Below are 23158 nucleotides of genomic sequence, written 5' to 3' on the forward strand. Positions count from 1 at the left end.
TATGTGGCTTGGCCATAAGTAGACACTAGAAATATTAATCACTTTCAAGTAGAATTCTATATTTTAATTGCCGAGAGGAGACTTCTTTATTTCAGTGTCTGAGTAAGAAACCTTTCCCCTGCTTAATTTAAGTTACTGCAGTGCAATCCTATGGGAAAACTCCCACTGATTTCCCTGAGGACTCCAGCTTTGAGTCCATGGGAGTTTGACCATTTATTTTGGTTGATCAGAGTGCCCAGACCCCTCTGCCACCTAAATCTGCCTCCCTTGAACTCCAGCTACTCAAAATTTAGTGTTGTGTCACTGGAGCACTATGTGGAGAGTGAGATAATAGTGTTTTCCTCCCAAAACGACACGAGGCACTCAAAATACTTGACAGTGCCAAGGTCTGGGCGAAGAACACTCTTTTATGCTCTTTTGTGTTAACCAGGAGGCTGACCTGAGGTTAGCTGTCCTTCAAAGCATGGAGGGTCACAGAAAAATCTGAATTAGTTCCTTGCTTGCCTTTTTGAGGACTAAGACAAATATTTTCTTGAAAATCAGGGGATGTCACTGGGGCACAGCACGTGCCCATCGAGAAGCACAGGCTGAGAAAACACATTTTCTCTTTATCATCCAATTCTCTTTAATTTCTGGGGTGTGGATCTTCAATCCTCTTGAGGTGAATAGGACAACATGTGGCATCCTGGCTGCTCCATGGGGCTGTGAGGAATGCAAGCTGTCTGCATGCCACTCAGCCCCTGGGTGGATTCAGCACTAATTCCAGCTTGCCTCTCCCACCTCCTTGGAATAAATTCCTTCCCAGCTGAGCTGCACTGTGGCCAGCAGCTCAGAGAGAAGGGAGGTGACAGCCTGAGCAGGCTTGGTCCCAGCTGGGCAGGTATCACCCCATGCTTGGTCTCATCCTGGAAAATCAGGGAAATTTAACTTTGTCCCCACAGTATGGGGTGTCAACCCACTTCCCACACAACAGGGAGAAATCCAAGCATGATGACTGCCACCAAAAAGAAATTTTCTTGAAGGAAGAGGTGCCTCATCCCTCTGTTTGCAGCAGGTCCACCCCAGAGCAGCTGAGGGAAGAGCAGGAGGGACATTTGCATGGGCACTAAGTCAGGATTAAACAGCCACATCCAGCCACATCTTGTCCAGGCACCCACGTACAGCATCCCTGCTGTGGGAGAAGGGTGTTCACCTTTTGTATAATCTTCACCCACGCCAGGAGAAAAGCACCTTTTTGGCTGTGCAGGTGCCACAAATATTTTTGCAAAGCTCTGTGGTTCTTTGCAGTTCAGTGGGAGCTTTAAACTCGTTAGGAATTGGGATTTTTTCTGCTTCAGAACTGAAGTATGAAACCCATGGCCTTTGTCTGCACAGTACCTGAGGTTGTGCCATCCTCATGTCTGGATCCTGCTGCCTCTGGAGCTGTCATTGAGCAATGCAGAGGTGAGGTGTGGATTTCAAATGGATTTAAGCGCTTAAGTAACTTAGGCAACAAGGATAGACAGATTTACAGGCTATCACCCAGGAAGTCCACAGAAACTCAAGTAAGGGAGCTCAGTTAGATGATGTGTGACAGCTCTCAGGGAAACTTTTCCTCACCAGTGGTAAGACTGGCAAATTTTGTGAAGCTGAGTGCTGCAGGAATCAGTTTTGGATGCCCTGCTCATTTTATGTCCTTTATGTCCAGACCCAGTCTTCTGAGGTGTAGCATGGAGCTCTGAGATTAAAAAGAGAAATGTCTTTCTGTATTAGGCATCTGTGGTTCCTAGAAATCAAAATAAAATTGACACTGCACATTTAAGAAATTCCAAGATTTGGATTTGCAACTCTCAAAGGCCCACAAATTTAATTTGATCTGGACATTTTTATTATGCAATGGTGTGGGTGACATCTGGACTGAAGTGCTGTTGCCAGGGTTTTGTGTTTTAGTTCTATTCCTCAGCAGCAGCAATGGGACCAGGTAAAGTGGAAAGTTTTGTGTTTGCAATTCTGAGTATATTGGTAGATACCCCCTTTGTGACTTTCTGCAAGTTACTTTATCCCTCTGCAGAAGTTCTCCCAAATAAAACAAGGGGGAAAAAACCTTTCCCTGCACCAGGACCAGCTTCTGAAGATGCTGTCAGGATGTGAGAGGTTTAGAGGCCATGCAGATGGGGAATGGTCCAAGTGCTAAAATTCACTTGCTGTGACTGAGGTGGAGCTGCAAATGTTGATGCAGCCATGAAGCTGCAGACAAAACTGATACAGAAAACCTGAATATTGTGACAATTTCTGTATTGATCCTCCTCTTTGTCTCCCTGAAGTGCAGCAGCAGAATTGTGTTTAAGAGCCATATCTGAGGAGCTTTTGTGGTAGTGAGTGAGCAGCCATCTCCAGAGATAAGGGGCAAGGCAAACACTCTGCTCTGTGAGCTGCCTCTGCACACAACTGTTCTCTGCCTCATAACCTATTAATTACCAGATGTTAGAATTTATTTATTTTTCCTGAAAAGGATTCTGGCAGCATAGAGGCTTTAGAAAAGAAGGGAAGGGAAAAAAAAAAGACTACTCGTTTAAAAATTCCTCTTCTCCCTCCAGTTTTTAAAATGCTTTTGGGTTGCTGAGCTGTGAAATATGATGTCTTTTTAAGAGTTCTAAGATTTTTGCCCAGAAGGAAGAAAATACTGTTCAGGTTTGTCTCTTGAGGATTTAATGATCATATTGTAAATTTCTCTGGAGAAATGAAATAGCAGTCAGTGGGTAATATCCCATCTAATGCTGTTTCCCCCTCTTTTCTCCCTCTAAGGCCTAGCCTCTCTCTTCAGACCTCTGGGATTTTCTGCATAATAGCAGGATGCAGAGACACAGGGTGATGTGCCCTTCACAAACCAATTTAACACATTCAAATATTATTCCTGCTCCAGCCTAAGTGTTCCTACTTGATCTAAACCCCTCTGTGCCCTAAAAACAACACTGTTCAGTGTCCTCAAAAGCCAGAGCAACTGAAATAAGGGAAATTTTGAATAAATAAATAAATCAATAAATGTATGGTGTGTATATATGTATATACACACATATATTTTGTGTGTGTGTATATATATATTTTGTGTGTATATATATATATATATATATATATATAGTGTATAGTTGGTATATGATAGTCCAAACATCTTTGCTCCTGCATCCCAGCATGTTTCAGAGGGATTCATCTTTGACTGGAAGGACACAGGTACTGGTGAATAATGATTTCCATTTTCTCCATCACCTCTGTGAAACCAGCCTGACTCTTTGCTCAGAACAGCCTACATGGAAACCTGTGAAAGAATGAGGCAAAGGGGTAAAAAGCTAAAAAGCTGTTATTTGTTTAAACATCAGCCACCAGCCATGGAATCAGAGACTCACAGGGTATCCTGAGCTAGAAGGAACCCACAAGGATCTTTGGGTCCAACTCCTGGCCCTGCACAGGACAGCCCTAAAAATCCCTGAGTTCAGCTGCTCAGCTCCATTCCTGGACACAGGCAGAGCAACAAGAATCCTTTTTGGAAACTGTGGGGTTTTTTCCCCCAGAGTCACATGTAGAACAAAGGGAAAGTCCATCTTTGGGGTAGAAACACTCATCTGAAAATGACCAAAATGTTTTAGTGCTGTCCTCCACGCTTTATTCACCTAAACCCTTCTTACCATCTTTAGGCTTACAGTTTCTAGCTCTGATGTTGGCTTTTCTGGGAGCCATGTGTCTTTACCCACCTTGCACCCAATTTTCTGTCACAAATACTACAAGACAAGGAGGAAGGATTTATTATTTGCAAGATTATTGGTATCCTTGGGCTGAGGTGTCTCCCAACCTCAGGATTTATGCATTTTATTATTTCCTAGCCACCAGCAGTGTGTGACTCTCAGCCCTTTGTTTCCCAGGCACCTTCAATGAAAAAAAGCACAAGGCTCCCTTGTTATTTGGTTCCTGCCCTGCAGCACAAATCAGATTTCAAGCTATGCCCTGCTTTATCCCACAGTATTTTTAGTTCACATCTTACCTTATTTGCTCATCTTTTTCCTGGACAGGGGTAATTTCCCTGTGTGAACAGGCTGACCTGGCCACTCACAACTGCTGCATTAGGGAACATCATGGAGAGGGTGAAAATGGCATGAAATGTTTGAAACCCTGGCCTGAGATGGATGGAATCCCCTCTTATCCAAACCACCAGTGCTGGTGTGTGGTTTGGGGGAGGAAAATGATTGGATCTAAAGCAGGGGGGACCCCTGCCCTCTCCTCACACCCACTCAGTGCTGAGCTTGAATTTGCAAGGCAGATGATGAGTGGATTTAGTACCTTTGGGCAGATCTCTGTGTTCTCCAAAGGTTTCCTGCTGCCTTGATGGTCACAAATGCCACATAGGCATGGCCAGGAGAGGTGGTGGGGCCCTAAACTGATCTCTCACTGCCTGATGGGGCTTAGGACAGGACAGGACAGGACAGAACAATCCCCCTCCTCCAGCTGGTGGGGTTTGGTTTCCTTCTCCTTTCTGTGAGCCAATGTGGCAGATCACAAAATAAATATTGTACAATATTCTTTGGAAAACACGGGGCATCAGTGCTGCATCCCACTCTTACATGGCTGCACAAGGGCACACTGACCTTGGAAGGACTTGTTGAATGTCCAAGCCTTGGGTGTTGTCTCCTGAGCACTGGCTCTGACCACATCTTAACACAGAAAAGCAAAAAGCACTTTAGAGACACCTGGAGATGGGCCTAAGCCACAGATTCAAATGTGAGTTAAAACAGAAGTTGTTTGGCCCCAGGGTTTTGGTTCTAGTCCTAAAATAAAGCAATTTAATTTACAGTGTGCCTGGCCCAGAGGAGCTGGTGAGAAGGAATAGAAATCCTCCACCAGCAGTTATGGGTTTCATTTGGAAATCTGTGGAGGAAAGTCCTACAGCCTCTGCTATGAAGACATAGGGCCAAAGCATCACCCTTGTCATTTAAATCCCTGCTGCAACACACTTTCACTTGGCATTGGCACACAGCATCTCCACACACCTACATAACTGTTTTAGAAAATGCTCAGCCTGGCAGGATGCAATCCCAAAGGATAAATTAATAATGAGACACATATACAGACACAAAATACTCAGAATTGCATAACAGCTCCAGAGATGAACAATCCATATCAAGTTGGGAAAACTGACTCTGTTTCAGATGCCTGTAAATGGGCACATTCCTACTTTGTGCTGCCAATATTTGCTGGGTTTAGTGTGGCATGGATTGGATGCGACTCATGGTAAAACAGGCAAACCCTGCCCAAACTAGAAGCATCCCATTTAGTGTGTTGAAAAGGCACCAAATTAGCTATTTCCTCAACATTTGCATAATTTTTTTTGCATGAAACACGCTTCAGGGTGTATTCCCTCTCTCAATCTTCTGATTTATTAATCTTCATGGCATGGGCATAATTATTTTCATGGTTCTGCCATGGTTTCTGCAGGCAATGAGCATCACCATGTCTGAACAATTACATCACCTTCTTTTGCAGCCTCCCAAATCCAGTGCTCTCCTTCTTTTGGCAAAGCCTGATTTCCTCCTTTCTGCTCCCAACCCACCTGAAAGGGAAGGGATTAAGATGGAGACAGTTGTGCTGGCTGCAAGTCTGGCTGTGGAGTGAGGAGAGACGGGATGGCTGCGAAGTTCCCGCAAAGTGGAGGCTCCTTCCAGCCAGGGCTTCTGCTGGGCACCCTCCAGACACAAGGGTGAAAAGGCAGGAACAGCCAAAAGCAGCTTCAGTCTCCTGTCAGGGCAAGGAAGGTGATTGTAGGAGGCCTGGAGAGAGAGGAGATTCTACCCAAGGGATTCAGAGTCAGTCAGGGCCTTTCTGCAAAAGGTGTTTTAGGGTAGAAAAAGCCCCACAGCTCCATGGCCTCACCCTGTGCACCTTTTCCTGTAGGTTTCTTTCTCCACGTGTCCCTGGCTGAGGTGCTGGCAGCTGAAGTGATCTCCTCAGGAGCTACCTGAGGAGCAGGGGCACAGGTGAGGTCCCTCTTTGCCCCCATCTGACCACATGGATGGGTCCTCCTCCATCTGCTGGGCTGGCCTTTCAGCCTGGACACCACAGGGTCTCCAAATGGTCTCTGTCAACCAACTTCAGCCCTGCTCTTAATCGATTTGGGGACATTTTCTGTCCTGGGGTAGAGCCATGGGTTTGACTCCAGGTGGGTGTCAGGGTCGCTGAGTTTCTCCAGCACTTGGGGATGAGTCCTGTTTGAATATTCCAATTGGAGCAGCCAGCCCATGCCTGCTGGCAAAGAGGTTGTTGTTTCAGAGCCCTGTTTTGTGAATGTCTCCTGCCTGGACCTGCTGGACAAGGGAAAACAGAAGACCAAGCTGGCTTAGGCTCCTTGTGCTTGGTCCCAAATAGAAATCAGACCAAGAAACAAATGCACAGTGATGTTTACACCTAGAACACCCCAAAATCACACACTTTGAGTAATCAGACCTCTCTTTACCACTGAGAAAAAAAAAAAAATAACTCAGATATTGGCTAAAAGCCAAGTCACAGTACTGGCAGCCGGGTGCTGCTGATGCCAAATGAGCCTGGCTGGCAGCAACCAGCTGCATTCCCACCCAGAGAGCCAAACTTGCACCCAAAATCAGAGCAGGCATGAAGGCAGCAGAGCAGGGGACTCTGATCCCACTCAGCACACAGCAAACATGAGTTATTTGAGTGGACTTCTTCCAAGCTCCTGCCAATAATGCTAAAATCATCATCTGGCCTCTAGTCATTGCTTGGTTCCATGGCCATGGAAATATTTTCTGCTTGCTGCTGGGTGAGCTCTCCTCACTGTGTCTGTCATTGGGATTGTTTTTGCCCCTCACAGCAGTGCTCAGGAGAAGATTGTAGACATAAAAGAGAAAAAGAATTAGAACTGTTCCAAAAAAAAAAACAAAAAAAAAAAACAAAAAAAAAACCAGGCTCTTCTCTGTGATTTTTATCACAGGCAGACAGCAAACCCACACAGCTGGGTGCTGGTGTCTGCCCAGCCTGGGAAGAGCAGGGAAGGGCTGCTCTGGGCCAGGTGCCTACCTGTGCTGGCTGCGGGAGAGCACGGGCTGCAGCAGGGCCTGGCAAGCAGCAGCCCCCAGAGAGCCCCTGTAGTGGCTGCTGACACAATTCCCTGCCAGCCCTGCTCAGTCCTGTGCCAGCTGGATGTGCCAGCCCATCCTCAGCGCCCAGGGGATGGAGCTGCAGTGTTGAGGCTGCTCAATGGAGTGTGTGGTCCTTGCCTAACATGCAAGACTCTGCTGATCCTCTGGGCATTTCTATTCAGAAAGAGAGGTAAGGGCCCCAAACTGCACCAGGGGAGGGTCAAGCTGCACATCAGAGAGAATATCTTCACAGAAAGGGTTGTCAAGCATTTGGACAGGCTGCCCGGGAAAGTGGTGGATTCAACATCCCTTGAAGTGTCCAGAAGTGAATGGCAGTGGCACTTGGTGCTATGGTTTAGTTTGGCCAAAGGTTTGACTCAATGATGTTCAGAGGTCTTTTCCAACTTTAATGATTCACTGATTCTGCAGTGTTTGAGTGCACAGGGGGCCTGGTCCCAGCATCTTCCTCCCTTGAAATGTCTTTCCTACTACCTCTCACCCAGAGCTGTGCCTTCACAGTGCCAAGGCTGGAGCTTTAGTGCAGGTAAAACCTGCCCTGAGGGTTTTCCATCAGCATTGAACCCTGGCCATGCTCAAATCACACCAGGGCTGGCTGTCACTGATGCTGAGGGATCTGAGCCCCTCTTCCTGCCTCTCTGAGCTGGAGGGGTCAAGCTCAGACCCTGTGCACAGAATAAAACTGGCTCTGCTTCACCTTGTGGCAGGCTGTTCCCTCTCCTCCTGGGACCTGACAACCCTATTAGTGACAAATGTCCTCATTGTCATTGGTGCCAGGCAAATCTGCTCTTGGGCACTGTTTGGGCAAGTGGCTCCAGGGCCACCTACTCCAGAGGCTTTCTCTTGGTAATTTTGCTGGCACAGTGTGTACTCAGACAGGTCAGGTTCTTGGGGTCTCTAGCTGGTCAGAGTGACCTCGAGAAATGTTAGAAAGTCTCTTTTCCCAGCCTGGTGCTCGAAGACAGAGTCAGAGCTCTTCAGTTCTTGGTCTCAGGGTTGTTTATTGTTTCTTATCTATAAAATTTGTTCTCCTGTCCAGCCAAGGTCTACTCAGCAAGACAGTCAGAGACACTCTTATCTTTTTATACCAAAAACTAGGTATACAATATTTACAATTACTTTCCAATACCTATCACATATGTTAGACAGCGAGCTTCTACTCTAAACCAATCCAAAAGTGCCAACATCACAGCAGAAGATGGAGGCCAAGAAGAAGAAGAAGGAGAAAGGCTGGACATGCCCAGATTCCTCCATCTTGCCTCCTGAACCCCCATTTTAAAACCCCCAAAAATCTATTTTTCACCCAGTGATAAATTCATTATCATTCTACTTAAACTTTCGTGGCTTGCAGATCTTCATATAAGGTTGGTAATTTGCTCCATGGGTCATAATCAAACCCACAGGTGTTTTGGGCTCTGTGCCAGGGTCTCTGAGCCCCTGGCAGGGGTCCTGGCAGTCCAGGACAGCCAGAGGGATGTCCTGAATTCCGACATCAGGGCTCTCCCCAAAGCCTGTCTAAGTGCAATGGCTTGCACCTGGGTTGGGATTCCTGACAGGGAAATGAGTTTCCATGCCATTACCCACCAAACTTGGAGCAAATTGCATCCCCTCGTGCTAGACATCTTCTGCTTCAGGCTGAAGGAGACCTCTGAGGACAAATGCAGGGGAGGACACAGAGTCATAGTCAGCTCTGCAATGTGCTGCTCTAGAGAGGGATGAGAAACAATCCCATGTAGGAGTGACCCCCATCAGTGCCCCCTCTGCTTGCTGTCCCTGTGGGACTTTGCTGAGACAGGAGACCGAGCCTCCTCCAGCAGCAGCGGCTCAGCACAATCCACAGAGCAGGCAAGCAGTTGTGAAAGAGTTTGGGAAGAATAAAAACCCAGTTGGAAACTTCACCACCAATATTTATGACGCAGAGCCAAAGGCTCTCATCAGGATTTGGTAAGACAAAGTCCTGTAGCGTCCCTCATGAGAGGGCTGGGGACCTCAGCTGGTTTCTCTCCCAAGGCGTGACGCCAGGCATCTTGCACGGTTCCCATGTGCCTTTGCTCATGTTTGCAGGCTTTGGAGAGTTGCAAAATTTCCCCTTCCACCGTCATCCCTGAGGAGGGTGGACACTAGCACTGTTCCCAGCCCCAGGGTCAAATTGCTCAGCCTTTGAAGATATTTCCTTGGAGTCCTTGAGCCTGAGTTTCTCAGCCTCTTTGAAGTTTCCCCTTGATGTTGGTGCATCTCTGGGTGACTCAGTTCCCTCCCTCTCCCAGTGAGATCAGACCTTGTTTGCCAGCTTTGTCTTAGATCCCCCTGCTCAGATATGTGGTCTTGGGCCACTGAGTTCAAGACTCTGAATTTATGGTGGACTCTGCATGCACCAGCATCATTTCATTGCTTCTTGTTGGTAGCACATTTCCCTGGTACAGGAGTCTTTCAGGAATCCCTGCTTTCTGGAGGTGAAATTCTACAGCCCAGCTTCCTAGGCCCAAGGACTCCCACCAACCATGAAAACCCTCATTTGCTCCCAGTTTTGCTGTGTGGGACTGATGAGGATGAGAGATCCAAAAAACCTCTCCTAGAGTCATGAAGAAAATCCCTTTGACCTCTTTATTCCTCCTCCAAAGGAATAACTCCTTTGCTCCTGGAGAACTTTCCCAGCTGCAGTTGTCTCCTGAGGGCTGTCATGGTCACCTCCAAGAGCAGGAATCAGCCTCAAGCTCTTCACACTGCCCAAGGCTGGCATGAGCTGCACGTTGAGTTTTGTTGTCCATCCTGCAGCCACAGTGAGCATGGAGCTCACAGCCACATAGGGCCAGGTTTAAGGGGAGTTGCCCTTATCTGACATCCATTGATTTAGGCCTTTAATCTGGGAAGGAATGTGCTGGAGGTCACAGGAAGCCATGGATAGTTCCACAATCCTCATGGTGTCCCAGTCTTGCAATGTAAGCCTCTCAGGCATGTTTTTCACCAATGCAGATATTTGGGCACTTCTGGACAAGGAAAACAGTTCCTCAACTCAGTCTCCTTATACCTTCTGACCTTTGAAACCTGGAATTTTTTTTGGAGAAAACAAGGATTTAAATGCTAACAGCTAGAGGGCAGAAAGCAGAGCCCATCCCCAACTCTGCTGGCACTGCTGGAATCATGGAGTGGGAAGGATGAGATGGGGAAACCCAAGGTAAACAGGCCCATATTAGTGCTGGTATCCCAAGCCAGCAGTGGCTCTGCTCCCACATGAGAGTAACCCTCCCTGAGCTGGGGAGCTGGACTGCTTGTGGAGCTACAACAAAGGATTCAGACGTGTTTCCTCTTGGAACAGGATGAAGCGAACCGTCTGCAACCCCATCCAGTGGGCAGGTTGTCATCCCCCCTCTCCCTGCCTCCCTCCAGAGCAGCAGCTCTGCTTCTCATCCACATCCACCCTCCCCTTTGAAAGCCAAGCTTCCTGCTCTGGGCTATTTCTGACCTCCACAGCCAGGCTGCCAAGCACCCAAGGATAAGGTGGACAAGGGTGCTGGTGGGGCAGGGCCGGGACCTGAGGTGCTGGGGGGTCATTGAAACAACTTTTTTCATTGAAACAACTTTTCTCATTGAAACAAGCCAAAATCACAGAATCATAGAATGGTTTAGGTAGGACAGGACTTTAAAGATATCTACTTCCAGCTCTCAAGATGCTTTCCTGGTCAGCTGTGTCCAAGCAGACAGCTTGGGAAAGCTCTCCCTCCCCTGTCCCAAGGCAAAGAAGGAATTGCCACATTTTGGCCCTCATTTTCAGATGTTCTGGTGTTTCTGCATGTACATTTATTCCCTCCTATTCACACGGATGTATAACCAGGCAGCAGCTGTAATGTAATACCAGAGTCCTGTATATAACTCTGAAAACACCACTGGAGCAGCCCTATTATCGTGAGACCAATCTGAGCAGGAAATATTATCATTACCAGGGGGCATTATTTTTTCCAATCACACTTCATATCAGTTGTCATCAAACCCTGTGTTTTATATAGTGTTACAATAGCCACAGTTGCCATGAATTGTCTCTGGATGGACTGTAAGTATTAAAAACAAAATAAGAAGCATATGTTGGAATGTCTGAAACTAGCAGACAAAACTCAAGGCTTTGACAATGTTACGGGTTTTTTGGAAGGAGCCAGATTTTAGCAATAACATTCCACTTTTGTGAGTCTACCCACCAGCATCTAACCTGCCCTATAACATCTCACTCGAGTTTACAATTTCCTTCACCTCCTGTTCCTCTCTAATGTAAACTCTCTGGCTTTTCTCGAGCGTGTGGCTTGGGAGAGGAACGGCTCCAGCCTCCCAGGTGCCAACTGGAAATCTTCCTTTGCAGTGGGCAAGCAAGAAAAAATGTACAATCTAAGGAAAGGGCTCACCCATAGCTCACTTTTTTACCCCCCCTGCTCCTGTTCTAGCTGTAGCAAAATGTCAAAGGCATGATGCACACATTCCTTTGAAGCCATTCCATTGCCTGATGATCCATTTTGCTTACGAAAGGAATGTACGCTCGGCGCTGGGATTTTTGTTGGAAGGCCTCAGCAGCCATGGAATAACTGCAAGGAACACTGCCAGGTTTCTCCCCCCCCCCCTTCCCTGCACATTCCAAAACATCCATCCAGCAAGCAATAAATAGCAAAAAAATATTAATTACCCAAAGGAAGAATTCTCTCCTGAACAAATATTGGCTTTGTGACAAGAAGGAGCTTGTGAAATGTGTGTTTGCCTACCAAGCCCACTCAGTCTATTTCTGATTTCCAAAGAACATAATGACCTGTGTGCCAGATTTTATTTGGGCTTTTTTTTTTTTTTTTTTTTTTTTTTTTTTTTTGCATGGCCAGCAAGAACTGTAACAAACATTCAGGAGGGAAAACACTCCATTGTTGCTTTTGGTCTTATGGTGGGTTTGTTCTCTGCTTTCAACTGTGCTTCACTTCTGGAGCTGCACAGAAAAAAAAAAAAAACCCAAAACAACCCTGTTATTCTTTTTTAACTTATTCACCAGTTCTCCCAGCTTTTCCTGAATTCATTTACTGCTTAAAAGTGTTCAGTAAATGAGCTTGGGAGAAATCAGTTTGGAGGTATTATGTACCACACACAAATACAGAACCACATGCATACTTATATATATATATATATATATATAAAAAAGTACTTATATATATATATATATATATATATATATATATATATATATTCATGCATACATATATATATATATAAGTACTTATATATATATATATATTCACACATTTATTTATTTATTTATTTATTTATTTATTTATTTATTTTCACAGTTACATGTGTAGGGGCTTGATCCTGGGGCCACATGGGTTAATTAAAAGAATATATAAAAGCCTCCAATCCACACTCCAAAGCAAAAATGATGGTCTCCATCCTGTGCAAAGTGCTTTGCACTTTGAAGGACTTGTTGCAAATGAAGGGTCCAGCCTGCCCAGAACCCAGCAGAGCCAAGCAGAGATGGCTGGGGATGGTGGGAGGGATGAAAATGCTGTTCCCAGTATCTGCCCCAGCCTCAGCCTTTCTCAGCTCAGGGGCTGCCTGAGCTGAATGTGGAGTTTCTGTGTTTAAAAACCCTTTGCCCTGGACTTCTCCAACCTCCCTTGGACCTGCAAACTGAGAAGTTTCCTGCAGACTGGGAGGGAAAGGGAACTGGTAAAGGGGATGTTTCTGTTCCCACTTTGGTTTGCTGGATGGATGCAACTCCCTTCTGCCAAAAGGAGTGTAGGTCACCCTGCTGCAAAACTCCCATGGTATTTCCCCAGTAAGTCCCACAACCTTTACAGGCAACTTCCCTTTGAAACAGGCTCAAGCCTTGTGGTCTAACAGGAGCTAAAACACCATGTTGGTATTTGTTCCTTGTCTCGTTTGTTTGGGGCTATTCTTTGGGGAAAACAAACACGCAAAAAACCATCACTTGGACAGGCACTTGGAGACAAGCAGGAGGGAGTTCAGGTCTGTGCAGCCCCAGGGCTTGGTAACCACAGTCCCAGGACGTGGAATGCCAGCCCTCTCCTGCAGAACAGCACAGCAGTGACATTTTGGAGTTTAAGTGAAATGATGGCAGCCTTCCTGAAAGCAAAGCCTGCTTCAGAACACTCAGAGGAGACCACCCAGAGCAGACACGCCTGGAGTTCCCTGTGAGCAAATCTCTTACATCCTAAGCTATCCCTCATCTAAGTTGCCCAAGGCAGGACAAGATCCATTCATAGGTTGTGCCCTTCCCTGCTGTGGGGAGCTGGTTGCATTGTAAAGACAGTCAGCAGTTAGGAGCAGTTACATAGAATTATTTATCCACATAGAGATCTTTTCATGAACAGAATAGTAAATCTTTTCATTCAAAAATTTTTAGACAAAAGCTATTTGTTAATGTGACATTTTTCAGCTGTATCAGTGCAAACATCCATCCATTTGGTTTTTCACTCACAGAAAACTTCTTTCTTGCTGTTTGCAAAAAAAAAAAAAAAGAGAGGGGGAGGGTGAATGAAAACTGAACATATTTTTGTTGTTGTTGTTGCTGCTGTTGTTTGGGGTATGTTTTACTGGAAAATAAATAAAAAGGTCAAAATAAGATAATGCTGTGAGTCTTTAGAGGAAAGGTAATTTTTAACCATCTAAAATCACTTGATTCAATAAGTGCTGCCCAGATCCAGTGTCATGCTTTGCTGATCAGATTTCAGGAGGCATTCAGCACAGTAAATCACACTGCCACGTCTTATCAGCCAAACTAAACACTGTGGTTCCACCATGAGGAGCATCTCAACTGGCTCTCCTCAGCTGGCTCGTGTAGGACCCTGAGCAGTGCTGCTGGGTTCTGGGGATGTGAAGAAAAGAGGAGCAAAAAGACAGGGAGACCAGGAAAGGGATTGAAAAGGTCAGTAGGATTCTTCAGGGCTGAGATCCACCCAACTTTATCTTCCCTTCCTCACCTTCCCCACAGTGACTGCCTAATGGGAGGGATGCCATCCCTGCTGCTTGTCATGTTTGCTCCGTATTTGTGCTGTGAAGTTACAATTTCTGATCACTATATTTTTTCCCCCCTGTGCTTGTCTATCCTTTCAACAGGATTCTTTTCTCCTCCACCAGCAGACATGAGAGTGGATTGCAAAGTGATTCAGCTGGAAAAGCTACCAGGAAATGAAACAAACAATTTAAATTTGATTAAATTGTTTTCTGCGCAAAAATTCCAAATTCTGGCTTGAATTTCTACAGCTGGAATACCACCCAGGGGATTATGTGCAGTTATCTCCTACTGCTGGGTATTCATCTTTCCTCCTAGAGTGTTTCTCTGATCATCAGTGGGTTGTAGCAGCAGATAAATTTCTTTCAGTTTGATGCTATTCCTGAGGCTTCTGTGGCGTTCCCACACAAAACTTTAATTGTCATAAACACCTCGAGATTTGCTGCGCATAAAGAAACGACCTGATTTGATAAACAACACTCATCTCACCACAGTAAGCATGGACTTGATTTCTATCATGCAAAATCAGATGTGGTGTCAGAGTCAGAATAGCAAACAGGAGGTTTCATGGGAAAGGCTGCTTGTTTGCAGCAGGTAGGATGCCTTTGAATATTTCGGGTGTGACTCATTCGGCGAGAGGAGACACCCAAATTGCCCATCTGAGCAAGTCTCCCCAGCCTCCCTGTGCACTCACTGCAGATCTCATCAAGGGAGCCTGGGACTCCTTCACAGGCAGGCACCTAAAGCTAGCTTGGTGTCCTGTGCTCTCAAGCCTGACCATGGCAGTGTCCCTGTGGTGATGCCTTGCCAAGGCTGACCTAGAGCAGAGGATAGACAGGGTTAAAGATTAAAGCAGGGATTTATTAGGAGGCCTCAATGGGTCCTTGGGCAGTGCAAGAGCTCAGCCAGGGCTACATCCAAGATGAACCCAAAATGGTCACAAAAAATGGATGCCCAGTCACAGGGTGTCTCACTTTTATAAGATCTGCTCCATTTGCATTTTGGAGTTAATTATCTAATTACAGCTCCAGCCCATGAAGTCCCATCCTTCTTATTTTTCTCTCTTTCTTTGTTTGTGCTCTTGGGCTGAGATTTGGATCATTTGTCCTTGTGCCCAGCTGGAGCAGGAATTTTTTTTTCTCCCTGCTCTGTGCACAGAGCTCACCATCCTCATAGTATGAAGCTCAGAACTACACACTAAAGCAGCACAGAACCTGAAAAATATAAAAGCTGAAACCTGAGGCATCAGTGGCTGTAAGAGGTGCTGGGCTGTAAGTGATGAGGTGAATGGTTTGTTTCATGTTGGAGCAAATTGTAGAGTTCTGGCCTGCTGCAGGGCACATTAAGAGCAGAAATTATAAACTCAGACCTTGTGCCTCTGCAGGACAAACCTCTTGGTTCTGTGTCAGGTTTAACCCCACTAAGACCTGTGTTCAGTGTGAGCTTTCTCATTTGATGCAATGCATTTGTGAACACCTGGTGGTTTTTCACCTTGCCACCACTCAAGAGGTTGCACCCTCAGCTTGCTCGGGCTGCACGCAAAGCTTTGACTCTGCAAGGAAGATTTGGCCAAAATCTCACTGTCCTTGGCCAAACCTTGAGTTGGCAGCTGGGTTTCTTTGGGGTAAGATATTCCCCTCCCTGGTGCTGGTGTCCAGCTGAGTGGAGATCGGAGATTGTCCTCTCAGCACAGCTTGGGCACTGGGGGAAGGACAGACCTAAAATACAGACTCATGAAACCATGCAATGGTTTAGGCTGGAAAAGACCTTTCAGATTGTCAAGTCCTGCAGCGCCAGGTCCACCACTAAACCCTGTCCCTCAGCATCACAGCTACACATGTTTTATGCACCTTTAGAGATGATTACTCCTCCACTGCCCCGGGAAGCCCCTTATGATACCTGACAACACTTTCAGTGAAGAATTTTTCCTTATATCCAATCTAAACCTCTCCTTGTGCAACTTGAGGCCATTTCCTTCTCCTGTTAGACAACCATGGCCATGGGGAAGGTGAGGACAAGGAGCTAAGGCTAGATGGATCTCTACCAAAGGATTAATTCCTCTGCTCCACAAGCTTCAAAGGGAATAATCTCCTGTCTTGCCAGCAGGAAAACATCTCTTTTTGGCCAAGGCAGTCCTGTGAACCTCTTGGAGTGGTCAGGAGTTACAAGGAGGAGCAAGTCTGAAAGATAAATCACCATTCCCAGCTGGCCCCTGGAGCTGTCAATAGCCTGACCACACCTGGCACTTCCAACAAAATGTCCAGTTTTCACCCATGTGCTGCTTTGAAATCCATCAAAATGCATCCACCACAATTTCCACCTCCTGCTTTTCTTGTGTGATGATAATCTCTGTTTGAGCTGCTCAAAGATCTCAGATGTGACACGTATTTTTTTTCTGCTAAGGCAGAGATTGCCTGTCTTATCTCTGTGTCCTCCATCCTCTAACACAATGTGGTATCACTAATAATGAACCTGAAATTCATGTAGCATCAGACTTTCCAAAATCCAATCTCGGCCCAGCTTTGTATTCTGAATGTATTAGGGTTTATTTTACTGTTGGGTTGGTTTTTGTTGATTTTTTAATTTTTTTTTTATTTTTCTTTTTTTGGTGTCTTTTTTTTTGGGTCTTTTTTTGTTATTTTTAAGTAAAAGAAACCCTAACCCATCAAAAAACGTTAGAGGGAAATTGCAAATGTTATGCTTGTCTGAACAGGAGCCACTCTGGGAAACACACTACAGACGTACTAATTTCTGAGAGGTTCCCCCCCACCTTCCCCCCATCCTGTGTGTAACCCAGACAAGGAATGTTCTGGTTTAGCTTATTCCCATCTTCTAATGCACACACACTGCTTATCAGAGATGCACTAGTTAAGGTGGAGGAAATTAAGGTGACCTCTACTAGTTCAGGTCTTTATGCAATTTGAGATGGTCATTAGTCACATATCTTGGCATGCAGTGAATTAAGGGCTCTGACTTACAGAGTATCTCAGACCTTTTGCTTCGTGTTTTGGTCTCCTTTGTGTGGCTGAACACCCAAGAAGGTTGTTTTATTCATCTGACTTAAAACTGACTGCTTTATATAATTTAAAACAATAATATACAATTTAAAAATCTGTATGTCTTCTCTGGCTCCTTTAGCTAATTATGTGTGAAAAGTCCTTCCAGACTTGGTGGGAAAAATGTTTCTCAGCTATTAATCAGGCCATTGATTTAGGAATTTTGCTCAGGGAAAGAACTTAGCCCTCATGCAGGGAAAGGACCATAAATCTATGAGAGGAAGAACTTCTGGGGCTCTGTTACTCATCCTCTTCCTGCCTGTGTGAATGGAGCGACTTTTGCAGACCAGATGCAGCAGCCAGCACCACGAGAGCGGCAGGGAAATCCCTTCTTCCCTCTCGGCATGAAGGAGACACAACTTGGACAAGTTTGACTGCAGACAAGGAGGAAAAGGCAGAAAACAAGTAAGAAAAGAAAGTAAGATTTTTATCCAGAGGCAAAAATCCTCTCTGGGCTCTGAAGTTGTGCTGGCACACAGTAAATGGACAGCAGAAAATGCTGCTGTTCATAGAATGTTCATAGAATGTCCTGGGCTGGAAGGGACCCCCAAAGAACATCGATTCCAACTCCTGGCCCTGCACTGGGCACTCCCAGTGTCCCTGAGAGCATTTCCCAAACAATTCTTGAGCACTCTCAGGCTTGCTGCTGTGACCACCGCCCTGGGGAGCCCCTTGCAGTCCCCTGCCACCTTCTGGGTGAAGAACCTTTCCCAAATAAAGTGCTGGGACACCCACACTGGTACCACACGTGGATTTGAGATGCCGCCACATTTCCCTTTGCAACACACCTGGACCCACAGCACCTTCCTGATCCCAAGGCTTCCCAGACCTCTTCCTCCTCCTCTGGCCAGGGCTTTCTCCAAGGCTGAGTTGCCCCTGGGAACAAAACCCTGCATAAAAGCTCAGTAACTGCAAAAAGGAGCAGCCAGGAGTTGTGGGGAAGGCCCTGAATTTGTGCCTTTATGGCTGAAAAGGGCTGTGCACAGCTGATTTGGGTGAGTTATCTCACTGTTGAACAAATCTTCCTGTTTGGGAAACATTGCTCAAGAGCAAAGGGGTCAGTAAATGCTTTTAGAAGCTTTTTTTGTGTGGGCTTACACACTTTTTGCCTCTGTCCTAAGAATCACAACTCCCACTGACTTACTAGAAATATTAAGAACTAGTGACTCAATTTCTAAGAATAATTTTGGGTGTTTCTATTTATAGGTATCAACCCTAAGCTCAAAAGCACTGGCAACACCCAATCATCTATTTTTCCATTATGCTTAGATATCACACTGAAATAGCCTGGAAATCTACACTTTCCACTGTTCCTTGGTCTCTGGATATCTGCACTTTCCAAACCAGATAGCTCACAGCACTCAGTTGCTCAGGAAGGGACACTAGCCATCAACTATTTTCAGGAAGTGCCTGGAAGCCCAGTTTAAAATAGAAATGGAGATGCTGGTGGACAGATGCAAAGTTGTCCTTCTGGGGTGGATTAAAGGCATTAAAGAGCATTTCTGAGGGGCAGCTGGAGGGCTGGAAGTGTCACTGGTGGAAAAGGTGAGGATAAAGGAAGTTCTTTTGTGAGGCTGAGGGTGGAGAGGGAAAGGATGGAGAAGGAAAGGATGGAGGGACAAGGCAGGGCATGCAGACGTGGAGGTTGGAAAGGCAGGGGGTGGATAAGCAACCTTGAAATTATTTCAACTTGTGGCAACCAAAGTACCTTCAAAACCATCCCCAAAGATGAATAAACAGACCCACTCCAACCACTTTGGACTGCACTTTTCAAATATAAGCCATGATTTTTAGAGGAAAGACAGAATCATAGAATTTTTCCAGCTAAGGTTGGAAAAGCTCTCTGAGATCAATGAGTCCCACCCTTAACCCATCACTGCAAGGTCACCACTAAACCCTGTCTCCAAGTGCCACATCTCTTTAAATCTCTCCAGGGATGGTGACCCCACCACTGGCAGTTGCCACAGAACAAAAAATTTGGGTAGAAAGTCACTCTTGAACATTTAGACCAAAGAAATGCGTAGTGCATACCTGTAACCAAATAATGAAAACAGACACCTACAGGATTTGAAAACTCTGCAGAAATAAGAGATATCTTCTTGTTACAAAAGTCTCCCAAGCCATTTAGTGTCCTTTTTTTAGGATTATAGCACACTTATTGCTTTAGGGCAAAAAACCTGCTTGCTCATGTTTATTTTGTAGTGATCCCACTGGGAAGGTGTTGGGGCAGGGATGGGCTGTACCCCCCCTCCAAGGTGCTCAGTATGGCATCCCCACATCCACAGCCATTCCCAGCTCACTGAGGGGAGCTTGAGGAGAAACCCTGAGCATTCTCTTCCATCCCCAGCCCATCAATGGGAGCTTCAGGAGAAACCCTGAGTGTTCTCTTACATCCCCAGCCCATCAAGGGGAGCTCACAGGAGAAACCCTGAGTGCTCTATTCCATTCCCAGGCCATTGAGGGGAGCTTCAGGAGAAACCCTGAGTGTTCTCTTCCATTCCCAGCCCATCAATGGGAGCTTCAGGAGAAACCCTGAGTGTTCTCTTACATCCCCAGCCCATCAAGGGGAGCTCACAGGAGAAACCCTGAGTGTTCTCTTCCATCCCCAGCCCATCCAGAGGAGCTCACAGGAGAAACCCTGAGTGTTCTATTCCAAGGGGAGCTCAAAGCAGAAACCCTGAGTGTTCTCTCCATCCCCAGCCCATCCAGGGGAGCTCAAAGCAGAAACCCTGAGTGTTCTATTCCATTCCCAGCCCATCCAGGGGAGCTCAAAGCAGAAACCCTGAGTGTTCTCTTCCCTTGCTGAGCTGCCCTGGGCTCGGGGTGAGAGGCAGGATGCCGGATGTCAGCCGTGACTCATTCTCTGGGAAACTGAGCGTGGTGTGGCTTTCTGAGGAAAGAACCCATGAGTAAGGGCTTTTTTCTCTCCCTCTTTTTTTTCTTTTCTTTTCTCACTTTTGAGTTTTTTTTTTTTTTCAAGGGGAATTGGGCAATGCAGAACAGGTTACATCAGTTTGTCAGGAAACAAGGGCACTGCAAGAGCCACAGTGCTTCCCCCTTGCTCAGAAGCCACAGAGTTTAATGCTGTGGTGTTGCTTTCACAGGTTGTAAAAGCTCATTTTGAGCAAAAAGAAATAATACAAAATAAAACCCGGTTGTTTCTTAGAAGTTGCTGTCTCTCCTGAAAGGGTGGATTTGAACAATATTGTTTTAATCAAGTCTTTGGCTGCTGTAGGATGTCATAGGGAGGCTGGGATACACATGGATCAAAACAGGTTAGAACCAGCTTTGCAAAACCAGTGATGTGTATTTCCTTATAGGGCTTCAATATTTTTTTTTTCTTACCAGTTCTGCTTAATTACTGGTTTAGATGGCAAAACCAGTCCATCTCTGATTTTTAGGAGAGGTGAAACAAACCTTCCAGTAACAGCACCTCCCTGCCACACCAGGTGCAGTGAACCTGTTGCTATTAGGAATTATTAGTCACATAGAGGCTGTCAGTGGCCCTAACATGCCTGGATGGGTTATGCTTTTTTGTTGGACAAATTTTTTATCCAATAATTTAAAATCATTAATAAAATTTAAAAAAAACCAAACACACAAACATAAACCACATGAGAATTTTTAATTATAAACAAAAACAATAATAAAATTATTAAACTTTCAATTTTTCCAACTATCATCTCAACAAATTAGAACAAAAAAAACCTAATAATTTCAACTCTTACTTACAGTACTCCAATATTAATTAAACCAAAACCAATTTTTTTGTGGGGCATCCTGTGCTCAACACCCTCTCCGAGCATCCTCCTGCCATCAGCCAGCCAGCCTGACCCAGGGGCTGCTTGCTGACTTCTTAGTGCTGTCCTAACCCTCACTCAAACTCATTTGGGTGAGCCAACAGCCCCAAAGTTGGGAGCCAACAGCCCCAAAGTTGGGAGGAAAGTGGACTCCAAGAGGGGCAGTGCTTGGTGCCATGGGCAAGGCTGGTGGGACCTGGCATCTTCTGCCAGCAAGGAGGGGCTCAGAGGTGATGGGAGCCCACAGCCCTGTCCAGGGTGAGCTGGGGTCCTGCCAGAGAGCCCTGCCAGGGGCATTTCCCAGAAATAAAGCAGAAAAACAAGAAAAAGTCAACTAAGCTTTCTAATACGTGCAAGAAGGCTGAGGTAGCTATTCCACCTAGTCACATAATGCCCAAAGAAAGGGTTAAAAATAAAAAAAGAAGGAGTCAGGGCTGGGGGAAGCTCTCTGGGACAGGACAGCTTCAGTTAATGGGTCTGGGGAGGGGGATTGTGACAATATCCCCCCAAAACCCACCCAGCTTTTGCAGGAGAGGTCACTCACCCCCTGGCAGGGCTGGCACAGAGGTGGTTGAGGCTGGTGCAGGTGTTTCCCTCTAATAGGCACTGTCAGGTGCCTCTGCAGCCTTGATGGCCATCTGGTTGCCATAAAGAATGGTTTATGGGATCTCATCCTGGCTTCTGATGACTATAACATAAGTATTGAGGGCCTGCAAGGTACAGCTTCATAAAAATAACAGCTTAATAATGAGAAGGACTTTCCCCTTCCAAAACAGGGCAAATTCAGGTGGATTTTCCCCTTTCATTAGGATTGAAAAACGAGAAAAAAAGAGACCCAGTCATCTAGGAGGGGAAAAACCCCACAATCTCACAAATTTCTTAGAACTTCAGCAAGGTGCAAGGACATCTTGCAGGTGTCTGCAGGGCAGGACTGAATCTCAGCTTCTGACATGAGGAAGGGGAAACTGAGGCACAGAGGTGTAAAACAGCTGGAACAGCATCATCCAGGCAGCCAGTGGTCAGCACAGGAACCTCAGCTCTCACTCACTCCTGTCATTAAAGACAGCAGCACAGCTACCCAAGGGTTGTCATCTTTTATCACAGCTCTGTCTTGATCTTTCAAACCCTTTTTTGTGTTTACAAAAAGCTCTAATTCTCTTTAGTTCCAATTTTTCATTTATAGAATAGGTGCTATAGGTTTATAGAATATCAGGGCAGAATAAATCTATAGGTTTTATAGAATATCAGGGCAGTTTGTAAAGATGTGACTTTCTCCTTTCAATAAATGCTTGCTATGTCTGGCCCAAAATTGTTTTATTTTCTCCCAAAGGTATGGAGGACTTTCTGCTATGCATCTCTTCAGGACACTGAAATCTTGTGTAAAATCAGTGGTTTGGAGGTTTTCCTTGGGCATCCCTCTGAAAAATATTTTCTGAATTTGCTCTTGCAAAAAAAAAAAAAAAATACCCGAAAACCAAACCAGAACAGAAAACAAACCAGAGCAAAACAAGACAAACAAGAAAAGCTCCACAAGTTTTCCATGCAAGTATTTTGAAGGAAAGATTGCAATTGGCTATTTACAGGCAACAGAGACAACAATTTCACCTGCAAACAGGGCTCTAGGACCATCCTTTGGAGACACCCATTCCTAGAGAATGGTGGGCTGGACAAAAAAGGCTGATCCTTGGAGGAGTGAGATCAGCTGGAACTGCAGCCTCCCATGGAACAGGGACATCCGAGCACATGGTCCTCCCCTAACCCTTCTTTTGCACATCAATCAGCAAAAACCATCACAAAATGACACCTGACCAAGAGCCAGGGTGGGCTGGGGACTCCAGCCTGACCCTCACAGCACCCACACCCTGCTTGGACAGCACAGAGAATATTTCTTTGCACAGGGATTTGGTGGTTCCAGAGGCAGGGAGAGCATCACTCCCATCCTTTATCTGCCACAGAAAACCCCCTTTCTTTTTCCTTATTAAAACCAAGGCACCTCCTGACGTCCTGAGATGGGCTGGAGTGGGCCAGGGCACTGCACACCACGTCTGGGAGGAGGTAGGGCTGGGATTATCTTTCTTGTGCCTGGGGTTTGACCTCTCTGCCCGCAGCTTGTTCTGATTTTCCACGTGGAGGGATCCAGGGACCCTCTCGAAAGTTCAAACTCCCCTTGTGCTC

The sequence above is a fragment of the Ammospiza nelsoni genome, chromosome 1 (assembly GCF_027579445.1).
Source record: "Ammospiza nelsoni isolate bAmmNel1 chromosome 1, bAmmNel1.pri, whole genome shotgun sequence".
In the NCBI taxonomy this organism is placed as follows: Eukaryota; Metazoa; Chordata; class Aves; order Passeriformes; family Passerellidae; genus Ammospiza; species Ammospiza nelsoni.